General features: G+C 46.3%; 1 long non-coding RNA gene across 3 annotated transcripts; it reads left to right on the top strand.

Annotated features, from left to right (window-relative positions):
- Positions 1–642: 642 nt before the first annotated feature.
- On the top strand, positions 643–4,180 carry LOC124692863. Of its 3 annotated transcripts, XR_006999745.1 has the most exons (8): positions 644–1,081; positions 1,503–1,570; positions 1,655–1,768; positions 1,897–2,010; positions 2,093–2,146; positions 2,229–2,327; positions 2,858–3,666; positions 3,946–4,180. It is a non-coding gene; the product is annotated as an uncharacterized LOC124692863 (long non-coding RNA). The 3 variants fall into 3 exon arrangements; XR_006999743.1 differs by having other exon boundaries at positions 643–1,081; positions 2,229–3,666; XR_006999744.1 differs by lacking the exon at positions 1,503–1,570 and having other exon boundaries at positions 643–1,081; positions 2,229–3,666.
- Positions 4,181–11,663: the final 7,483 nt, after the last annotated feature.

Here is an 11,663-nt window from a genome sequence, read left to right as displayed (position 1 = left end):
TGATACACTTCAAGAATAGAACTAAAATAGATATTGCTTGGATTGCACATATTGCTCTAACTTGCCCAAATTAATATATCCCTTGTTTTGGTCTCATGGTGAAATCCCATGAAGATACAAATCGGGATAATCAACCAAAGCCTACTTTGGTCTCATAGTGATCATTGATCCTATGATGATACAAATTAGGTGCACATGATAAAATTATGCTTGCTCCGGTCACATGGTGATTTGGATCCCATGTTGATACAAATCAAAGATAGAAATAGAAATAAAACTCATGTTGTTTTGGTTTCGTAAAGTTCTATATGCTAGTAGAAATTAAGACATATTTGCTAGTTCCCTAAATGGATGAATTATTGTAGCATGCTATTTGCCTAGATAATAATCTTGAGCAGCGTAAACTTCACCTTAAAATATACCACACTATATGCATGCTGGCCCATCGGCATATGTTAACCAGAGTAAATTATGTATTCCCTCATATGGATGCATGTATGAATTTAGATAAATTGTTTGATGGGTAAATTCCCCCATATTGGTTTTGCACTAGATACAAAGTAGTGTATGTGAGATATTATGGAGTACAAGTAAGTGCAACCCCCTTTGCCCTATCTTGCAGCGCTCCACGATAGCCATGACGCGTCAAGCGCTGGGTGGGCGAGCAGAGAACTATTTTGAACCGTTCGATCAGGGAACGAGTCCCGCCTCGCTCTCGACCGTCGATTGTCACAGAGTGTGATAGCATCCCGCCCCGACGAAAGCCCTAGCCGCCACACCCCGCTCTCCCAGACTCCCACGCTCGCAACCCCGTGCCCTCTCGCTCCCGTCCCTTCGTCTCTTCTCTGCCGCCGCCGCCTCCCTCGCACCGGTGGTCCATGGTCCCAACTCGGTCGGCGAGCTGCTGCACCGCGCGGGAGCTGGTGAGTTCCGTGTTGAGGTAATCTCGCTTAGATTGAAGCCTGCCGGGGTTGCTCGTCGCCTAGCATCTCCTCCGTCTAGATTTGCCACAAACAGCCTCATCTAGGGTCGAGCCAATGGCACCAGTCCTTGACGAAGATGCATCGGGAGTTGACTACAGGTAGCCGGCCAGCCGTGCCCCTTTCCTCTCTCTTCCCCTACATCTCTCTGTCTCCCTTTTTCTATTCTACCCTTTCTCCACTGAAGAAGCAACTTTTTTTGGAGGAGCAGCAAACCATGGGGGATTTGGGTCTCCTTGGGCATGGAGCAGCAAGCCATATCGAATTGTCATGTAGTTGCATCCAGCTAAATTAACAACACGAGTAATCGTACTGCTTAAAATATGCATGTTGTTCTAGAAAAAATTCTATCTGAAAATCATAAGTACCTGTTTGGACTTCTTGAATTCTCTGATATTTTATTGATGAATCCAACATTTTGTTCAGAATTATGGGCATCTTCTATTTTGTTCTTATCTGAGCAAATCATTGTATTACTTACTGATGTGGCAAGTGCTAATCCTATAATTAAATGACCATCAGCTTAGTGTGGAGTGGCATGCACCTAGGTGATCTTATACTGCTTATAGACACCAAAGAAGCAAAATCTGGTATATCGTGTGATTCCTCTTCAATTCTACTTGTCTAATTTTAATGTGTCGTGATTTCATATAGAGTTTATTTCTGTATTTCAGCTTTGGTGGAACTTATAAACATGACCAATCATGATGCCGGTATGGGAAACTAAACAATTCATTGATGAAGTGAAGTATCAATCCTCATCCGCTTTGTATAGCCAATAATTAAAGGTGATCATACTAATTATATAACATATTGCTTATTAACTTCTCCTCTTGTTCCTGGGACTCAATCTCCTTGTATCTCTTGGATGGGACTTTATGGAAATCTTATTAGTACCCTCTTCTTCTGATTGCAGATTGAGATGTTCAAAGAACTTTCAAAGTTGCCTAATATCTATGACAGATTTGCAAGATTATTGATTAAGAACATATGTGAATTGGACGGTGTTAAGAGGGGCCTGCCTTGCCAGGTATTTTCAAGCAATATATTTTTCTTTCCCTTCACAGGATCATCTCATAAGCTAATAGATTAACATCATTTACTGCTTATAGATTTTTGGTGGCCTCGCTACTTATGTTGCGAAGAATCCTGAAACTGGTGAAACTGTAAGTTTACAGTAATTCCCTTCATCTTCACAGTAAAATGTCTTGTACATACATCTTTTGTAACCAGCATGGTAAATATTAGGTTCTTGAGAGTGGAGCGCTTGGTCTGAGTGACAAAGTTGTTTGTTTTATCGATGGGTTCGACAAGATGTCTGATAATAGTTGAAGCATGCTACATAAGGTCTGTTCTCTCATTCAATCGTTCCCCTCCAAATTTGAATCCGATAATATGATTACTCAAACATCTTTAGTGAATATACGATGATGCAGCAGTAGACTATATCCATTGCAAAAGGCTGGAATAATTGTATCTTTAAATGCTAGAACATCTGTCTTAGCACTTGCAAATCCATCTGAATCACGTTACAATAGGCTTTCTGTGATTGACAATGTCCACCTTCCCCTGATACTGATGTCAAGGTAAGTGCATGCCTCATGTGTGTAAAGTGGACAAACAATTATAAGTATTCTAACTGCAGTCACATTTTTCTATTATGCAGGCTTGGCCTGATTTAGGCAGATGAGCAAACAGATAGATACTTGGCTAATCATATTGCTTCATTGCATTTTGATAATCCAGAACTAAAATACCCATCTCAGATTTTGTACCTGAAACTTTAACCAAACTGCTTTGTTTGAATAAAGTATATATATAACGGATTCCTAGATGAGTCAATTTCGTATTAGTTGTATATTCATGATGTTATGAAGGTAGTGGAGCACCACATATGATGTTGGACATGCCCATGCTGATTTCACACATAAGCTATACAAGGAAGTACACTCAGCCACAGTTAGGACATGCCCATGCTGATTTCATAGATAAGCTATGCAAGGAAGTACACTCAGGCACAGTTATCTGACGAAGCTTTTATTGCTGTACTTTAGAGTTAATATTTCGGGCAACCGAGTGGAAACCGTCAGATTTTACATCCTCAGTTGGTCATGTTTTTTTTGCTTAGTTGCTTCTAGAGCGGTCATATTTCTTTTGCCACACCATCAACTGGATCTAAAGACTACTTTTGTGTTTGCTACCCTTGTGATGCCCCCCTCGATAAATTTCAGCATTGAGATTAGCTATCTTTGAAGTCCCTTTTGTCGTTTCAGTGCAGCATGAGCATAGTGAGAGAAGATTTTTTTTGTTTGCCCGTCGGCATACAGCTGCTTAGTGATCATTAGCATCCGAACCTGGTTCTTTTCGGGCATAGCTTTCCTTTATTTATCAAAGCATTTTACATACTAAAACTGATCTTTTTATTATCTATTGTGGTGTTCATTGTTAAGTAGCTTGCCAGTTTTGCATAAGTTTCCTTTGTCTTGACAAATGGTTGTTTCACACTACCTTAAACTAAATTTCTTTCATAGCTTCAGTTAATATATCTCTGGTGTTGCCTCTGTTTTTTTGTTTTCTGATAGATATGCAGATGCTTTATTGCTAGCCTGAATTTAAGTTCAGAGGATCTTCTCTTTGGGGGTTTCCAATCTGCTTGCTAGGCTAGAAGCCTGTTTATTCTACTTAGGTAATGATTTTCAGGATGCATTGATTTTCGGTAAACTGCATCGTATAGTTCATTCTTGGTTCCATCTTCACAAGACAATGTGGGAGTTATTTTAGTTCTTAGATTCTTAGTTGATTTACCTTTGAATTGAGAACAAATATGCCTTGTATATGCAGAGAGCATCATCATGTATTCTACCTTCTTTTTTATTTCCTTACTACTTATGAAATAATTAGATGTTCGATGTATCTTTCATGTATGAGGATCACCTTATTTAACTAATATTTTCATGTCAACCAGATAGCTCTCCAAGTATCAAGCTCTGCTTGGGATTTATTGTTGCGGCAGTATGAAATAGTTTTACAAGTTGCCGTAAGAAATGAAGATGGCTCTTCCAGTTACACTGGAGATTAGTACTGATTTTGTCTTGCAAAGTTTTGTATCCAAATTCATGAAAAGTTTTGTTGTTTTTATATACGAGAGAGCTATCTGACATGTTCATTGTTTTGCCAAAAGTTCAAAACTTCGATTGCTTTGATAGTATTCATCAGCATAGGCTGAAACCAAGTTGCCTTTGAAGACTCGCTGCCCCAATCTCTAATTGCTGTTAACGTTAATTACAAAAATAAATAACTACACAATAAGTTAAGCATTTATCAATATTAGACTGCAGAAGTCCGGTGAGGAGGCGCCCCAAGGGGCGCCCCAACCACTAGTGTACTCCATTCACGTTAGCAGTTACAAAGAAAACTAGTACACCATGTTGTTAGTATTAGAATTAAATATAATGATCAAAAAGCTTGTGCATGATATTTGCTCCATGCATAGTTTAGTCCCATATAGCTAAACTGAATCAAGAAGTTTGGTTACACTACGTGCATAAATGCTATGCTATGTTGATGATAATACAAATAAGAAGAAATCACAAAACTGCACTTGGTTATACTACACGTGGGCATATTGTTACACGGCGTTAGTAATAATACAAGTGAAGTTAAACTTAATGAAATATGTTCATATAGAAACACTAGTCTCCCATACAAAAGTAGTGCATTAACATAGATGTTGAAACCATATTGCACCGTCAAGTTGCATGCATATGGAAAGTCAGCATGCTCACAAATCAACATATACTCTTGTTGGTCACACTGCATGCTATGCTATGTTAGTGATGATACAACTAAGAAGAAATAACCATACTTCTCTCGGTTATACTACACGTGGGCATATTGCTACACGACGCTAGTTATAACACAAGTGAAGCCAAAGTTAATCAAATTTTCATGTGGCATACCTATCCAAGAAATGTAGGGTAAAATGGTGCCTAGCCAAATCAACTTGCACTTTTACTGTCCATCATGCTAGTAATATAATGAAGTTGAGTAGAAATTAAACCTGTTGCATGTTAAAAAATATAGCGTGTGCCATATAATAAATCATGGTACAATTCAAAATGTACAACAAAGTCTAGCTAGGTGGATCTTGCGGTCAGAAACCCACCGGCGAGCAGGGACGGGCAACACAGTAGAGCCGGGAGGCTCCCAGGACTGCGGCTGGCCCTGGTCCCTCCGAGCGACGGCCCGCAAAGGCTCGGCACGCACGTCCGATGCTGGTGCAAGGGCGTGCCACCTGACCTATACCTGGTCAGGAAGGTGATGGATGTGCCTCGCTTAGTTTCCTGCATGACATACACGTAAACATTAAATACGAGCCTCGATCGGCTCTCAGGTTATCCTGTGAATCGGCTCAAAGAGCCGATCCACCCATGATCCGTACGAGGTGTACGAATATATGGTGGTCCTGCTTGATCAATATAAAGCTAAAACGACCTACTACGATTTAGGGTTTTCACCACATAATCGGAACATCCTACGCGTGATTGAGCCTGGCGGCCACGCACGGTGATCGTAAGCCTACCCTAGACAAGGCCTAAAAACCAACATGAAGTTGATCCCCGGAACATCCTGTCTAGGGCTAGCAAACTACACCCTACGCGCCACTGGATCCTTCAACCCGTTTGTAAGGCCTAACTATGCAGATATTAAACTAATCCTTGAAGAACAAGGAGCAATCATAACGGATCGGATCTACTAAATAATGATCAAGCGGGGTGCCGCCCTTACACCTAAGATGGGTGTAAGGACGGCTAGACGTCTAAGGGTTGCACGGACGAAAGCATATGATACTATGAAACAATGCTAACCCTAACACATCTATGATAACTACGTTGCTCGCCATCAACAAGGCTTCAACACGAGCAACGCATGAACAACGAATAAACGTGTACTCGCCTAGATCGCAAGATGCGATCTAGGCAGCATGATGCTTACCCGGAAGAAACCCTCGAGACAAGGGAGTTGGCGATGCGCCTAGATTGGTTTGTGGTGAACGTGATTGTTGTTTATTTCATAAACCCTAGATACATATTTATAGTCCGTAGACTTTCTAATGTGGGAATAATCCCAACCGGGCACGAGCCAAACTCTATCTAACCGACACGTATCCTACTATATTACAGATACACGGGCAAACTAGCCCAAACTTTGCATACAAGGCCGATTCATGTATTTCTTCCATGTATATCCTTCAAGCCCATCTTCAATCGCGGCCCACCTCTGATCCGGTCAAATTCTGGTGATAACACATGCCCCCCTGGTTTTGGAAATGACAGTTCCAAAATCACTCTGCTTTTTCTTCGTCGGGTCATGTCGTGGCAGAGCAGAACCGTCGCAGTATCCTTCATCATGATGCCTTGCCTCCTCCACTTCTCCGCGTGACCTGGCAATTTTTTTTCTATTGGGCACCACTTCCTCGGAAACTGCTGTGGCATTGAATCTCCACTATATCCCCTTTTATTTAACCGTTCCAAACAGTCTGCTTCTTCATCCCCTTCGCATTAGCACTCCAAAAGCCCTCATGCGCCACCATGTCTTCTTCCTCCTCTGCCTCGTCGGGGTCTTTCCATCCAGTCCTCCTCCTCCCGCGAGCCGACGCCGGAGTGGGACCCGGAGGAGGCCCACGAGGCCAACATCCGCCGCGCCATAGAAGACGGGGACGAGTCCAGTCACGACTTCTCCGTCTGGTCTGAGGACGACAAGTCCTCAACCGACGGGGAAAGTGACCTCCGCTTCCTTGCCGACGGGGAAACGGAGGAGGAGAGCGATGGAGATCGCTTCTCCTGGGACGACTTCACCTCCTCCGAGGAGGAGAAGGAGGAAGAGGAGGAGGAGGAGGACGACACCTCCTCCGATGAACCGCCGGCCAAGCGCTTCTGCCCCTGGCCGGGAAACCTCAGCGACTTCGACAGCGACGACGACGACGCTGACGAGGAAGACGAGGACAACGAGGGCCCTGCCGGCGGCCGCTGCAGCAGCGACGACGAACCCGCCGGGAGTAGCGCCGACAGCGGCGACGACGGCGACGACGAGGGTAGCGACGGCCCGTAGATAGGACCCTTAGCATAGGATCAGTAGTAGTAGATGGGGCAATGTATCCCCTAGTACTTCCTTTTGAGAGCAATCAGCTCTTTATGTAAGAAATCCCGTTTATCAATGAAGAATTTCCCCCAATTTGATTTTGCCGATTTCCTTTATGCTGAATTAGCCGATTTTCCCTCATACTGACTGTGCCGATTGTCAATTTAGCCAATGCTCAATAAGCCGATGGCAACACGTCGGTCCTTCACAATTCATCCTTCAATTCTTCGACCGATGACTTCGGGATCTGGTGGACAATGTGGAAGACCCATGCCTTCAAAAGAGCCCTTAAATTCCTCCCACCAGCTCCAGTGATCCTCTTCTGCACGAACTCACCATCTTTGAAGAAGGTTATGACGCAGGGCCAGCCGATGACACCCCAATCGGCTCCTAAAAACAGAGCATCTACCAGATCAGCTGCCCCCCGAGCCTCAGTCAAGGCGAGAATAGCGGTGAGGACGCACAGTTCAGACAAATGGACCCGAGCTCGAGCAACTCTGAGAAACCCACCACGCAGAGCCAGCCAAACTTGCCACCATCGATCACCTTTTCTTCCATTGAAAGCCGATATCATAGACGAAACACCAACGGCTTAATGAGTAAAAGGCTGCCTTGCATGCCAAAACTGACGCCTCGACGATGCATCGCCGAACCGGCGACCCTGCGTAAAGGGTTGGAAGTCCTCGAAGAGAAGGTTCGGGCACCAAAATCGGCTCATTGCATCCGAGGAAGCTCTCATTGTTCACTCCCTCAAGGAAGCGGAAGGCCTCGAAGCTGAACTGAAGACCGACTTGGACAAAATCCGCGTCTTGAGCACGCAGCTGGTAGATCCTGTGTAAGTGTACTAGAGTCGATGGCTGTGCATCGGCTTTGTTCCTTAGTTCTAAAGTCGATGTCCGTGCATCGGCTGTACATCATGAGAAATTTTTTTTTACCGGCCGATTTTTTATCGGCCCCCAATATTTCACTGCACATGTATCGCACATGTTCATCTGATTACGTGCCCCCCGAGCCGAATCTGCCAGGTAACTGCGGATATCGGCTCTGTGGTTATCCAAGGCACTGTATTTGAACGTCGGCTCCGTTAGGACCAATGTTGACTTTTTCCAACTCATCAGCCGACGTAAACCCGCTGCCCATTAGATCGACGTTGAACACAGGCAGAACGTATGATGAGGATAATTTTGGCCGATTGCTGGAATCGGCCTCCATGTTGATTGAATCGCTCAATGAAGGTTTTGCAATGTTCCTCCATAGATCTTTGGGGCCGATCCCAAGGATCGGCCTCGCCACGTTTGTCCATTGGTTTGTTCTTGCTATACGGTCAGGCCGGTGGATAAGACCAGCCTAACCCCGTCCTTCGTCACGTCGATGCGCTCGCAGTCGTCCAAATTGATGCCTGAGAGTGGCTCTTGGCCTGTTGTCTCCCAAACGTTCATGCCAGCCGTTGAAATCTCGGCTGAATCATCTGCGTGGACGACCTCTACTTCATCTCCATCCCACTGTATTACGCATTGGTGCATCGTGGATGGAATGCAACAGTTGGCGTGGATCCAATCTCTCCCTAGCAGGACAGCATAGGTGCTCTTGCTATCGACAATAAAGAACGTCGTAGGGATGGTTTTCCTTCCTACGGTCAGATCCACGTTCAGAACACCTTGTGCGTCAGATGCTTGGCCGTTGAAATCGCTCAGTGTCACGTTGGTCTTGATCAGATCCGAGCTAGAGCGTCCCAACCGACGAAGCATGGAGTATGGCATAATGTTGACTGCCGCTCCGGTGTCCACCAGCATCTTGTTGACAGGCTGCCCATTGATATAGCCTCGCAAGTACAAGGCCTTCAGATGTCTGTAGCTTCTTTCTCGTGGCTTCTCAAAGATAACCGGCCGTGGGCCGCAGATCAAGTTGTGCCACGGGTGCTTCGTCTAATCCTCGGAGCACTAAACTCCGTCGGAAGGATGAACACCATGTTTGTGCCGGCCGATGTCTCATCATCGGCTTTCTTTTGTCACGGGCGCCACTCTTTCCTTTGTGGCCGACCTTCTTCGTCCAGGGTTCGCTGAATTTTCGCGGCCAGATCAGGCCGCGCCTTCCTTAACGTGTGCAGGTATAACCTTTCGACTTCCTCCAAACCACGTAGTCGCTGAACCCTACGCTTTTGGGAACGGCTGAGTCCATCAGGGCACCACCTTGGCCGGTGGTACCTATCTTCCTCTTCTTCATCATCGTCCTCTAGTTCCTCGAGGTCTTCTACCTGAGAGGACTCAGCGTGCTTGTTCCGAGGCGGGAGAGGCCCTAGACGTTTGAACACGGACACGTTAGCTGCATCCTTCTTCTTCTGTTTACATTCTGGGAAGTTGCCGATTGTAGGCAATCGGCTCATTCCTGAATCCCAGCAGTGTCTGAAGAAGGGACAATCCAAGTGCCTATCCACGTCGTCTTGCTCTCTCGACTTTTCCTTGGCGTGGCGCTCATATCTCTCCTCGTCGCGATCATGCCGACGATGTCTCCTGGCGTCCCTAGCCAGACGATCTCTTTCATCATCGTCGTTGTATCGCCGGCGTTGGTCGTATTGACTCACATATTTGTTGAGGAGGTGATCAGAGAGAGGTCGCTGATATCGTACATTCCTCACTTCTCCCTCTGTGATGTAGCGCTTGCCATCGTGCCGGAGCCGATCGCGTGGAACGGCTTCCTCTGTGTCCTTGCTATGAGAGCAGCTGCCCTCGTCTCCGTCCTTACCGCAGTGGTGCCCGGGTCCTACCATGTTGATGTTGAACGAGAATCTCGGCTGGCACCCTCCAGGGTAAGTGCACTCCACCATGTTAACGGCGGGGAAGGGGTGTATGTCGACCTTCATGGCGTACTGGCTGAAAATTAGACGCCCTTGTTCTATCGCCATTTGGACCTGCTGCCGCCACACCCTGCAGTCGTTGGTGGCATGGGTGAACGTGTTATGCCATTTGCAGTATAGCTTTCCGTTCAGCTCCTGCGCCGTGGGGATCTTGTGGCCTTCGGGTACCTTTAGCTGCTTCTCCTTAAGTAAGAGGTCAAAAATTTGCTCAGCCTTGGTGACGTCGAAGTCAAACCCTCTGTTATCACCAGAATTTGACCGGATCAGAGGTGGGCCGCGATTGGAGATGGGCTTGAAGAATATACATGGAAGAAATACATGAATGGGCCTTATATGCAAAGTTTGGGCTAGTTTGCCCATGTATCTATAATATAGTAGGATACGTGTCGGTTAGATGGAGTTTGGGCTCGTGCCCGGTTGGGATTATTCCCACGTTAGAAAGTCTATGGACTATAAATATGTATCTAGGGTTTATGGAATAAACAACAATCACGTTCACCACAAACCAATCTAGGCGCATCGCCATCTCCCTTGTCTCGAGGGTTTCTTCCGGGTAAGCATCATGCTGCCTAGATCGCATCTTGCGATCAAGGCAGCACACGTTTATTCGCTGATCATGCGTTGTTCGTGCTGAAGCCTTTTTGATGGCGATCAACGTAGTTATCATAGATGTGTTAGGGTTAGCATTGTTCATCGTATCATATGCTGTCGTCGTGCAACCCTTAGACATCTAGCCGTCCTTGCACCTATCTTAGGTGTAAGGGCGGCACCCGCTTGATCATTATTTAGTAGATCCGATCCGTTATGATTGCTCCTTGTTCTTCAAGGATTAGTTTAATATCTGCATAGTTAGGCCTTACAAACGGGTTGAAGGATCCGAGTGGCGCGTAGGGTGTAGTTTGCTAGCCCTAGACAGGATGTTCCGAGGATCAACTTCGTGTTGGTTTTTAGGCCTTGTCTAGGGTCGGTTTACGATCACCGTGTGTGGCCGCCAGGCTCAATCACGAGTAGGATGTTCCGATTATGCGGTGAAAACCCTAAATCGTAGTAGGTTGTTTTAGCTTTATTCTGATCAAGCAGGACCACCATCTGATCGTACACCTCGTACGGATCATGGGTGGATCGACTCCTTGAGCCGATTCACAGGACAACCCGAGAGCCGATCGAGGCTCGTATTTAATGTTTACGTGTATGCCATGCGGGAAACTAAGCGAGGCACATCCAACACCTTCCCGACCGGGTATAGGTCAGGTGGCACGCCCTTGCATCGGCATCGGACGTGCGTGCCGAGTCTTTGCGGGCCGTCGCTCGGAGGGACCGGGGCCAGCCGCGAGTCACTGGGAGCCTCCCGGCTCTACTGTGTTGCCCATCGCTGCTCGCCGGTGGGTTTCTGACCGCAACACATTCTGGCACGCCCGGTGGGACAATCTTCGACATCAACCGCATCGCCATCTACATCTGAGATGGCGGAAGGCACTCCAGTCACGTACGAGGATCTGACCGAGGAGCTCAAGAAGAAGCATGACGAGGTCAAAGCGATCCTCGAAGCCGATCTCATCGGCTCTTTTCACAGAACCCGCTCACATGGCATCAGGTGGAAAGGGTTCTCACCTGAAGCGCGCTCGATGGAGTGGACCTGTCCGCCCCGTCGGAAGAACGCACCGGGTCTCGCGTCGGAGATTAACTTC

Source organism: Lolium rigidum, chromosome 2 (genome assembly GCF_022539505.1).
Source record: "Lolium rigidum isolate FL_2022 chromosome 2, APGP_CSIRO_Lrig_0.1, whole genome shotgun sequence".
In the NCBI taxonomy this organism is placed as follows: domain Eukaryota; kingdom Viridiplantae; phylum Streptophyta; class Magnoliopsida; order Poales; family Poaceae; genus Lolium; species Lolium rigidum.
The sequence above is the reverse complement of the archived record's forward strand: the minus strand, read 5'-3'. Positions and strand labels throughout refer to the sequence as shown.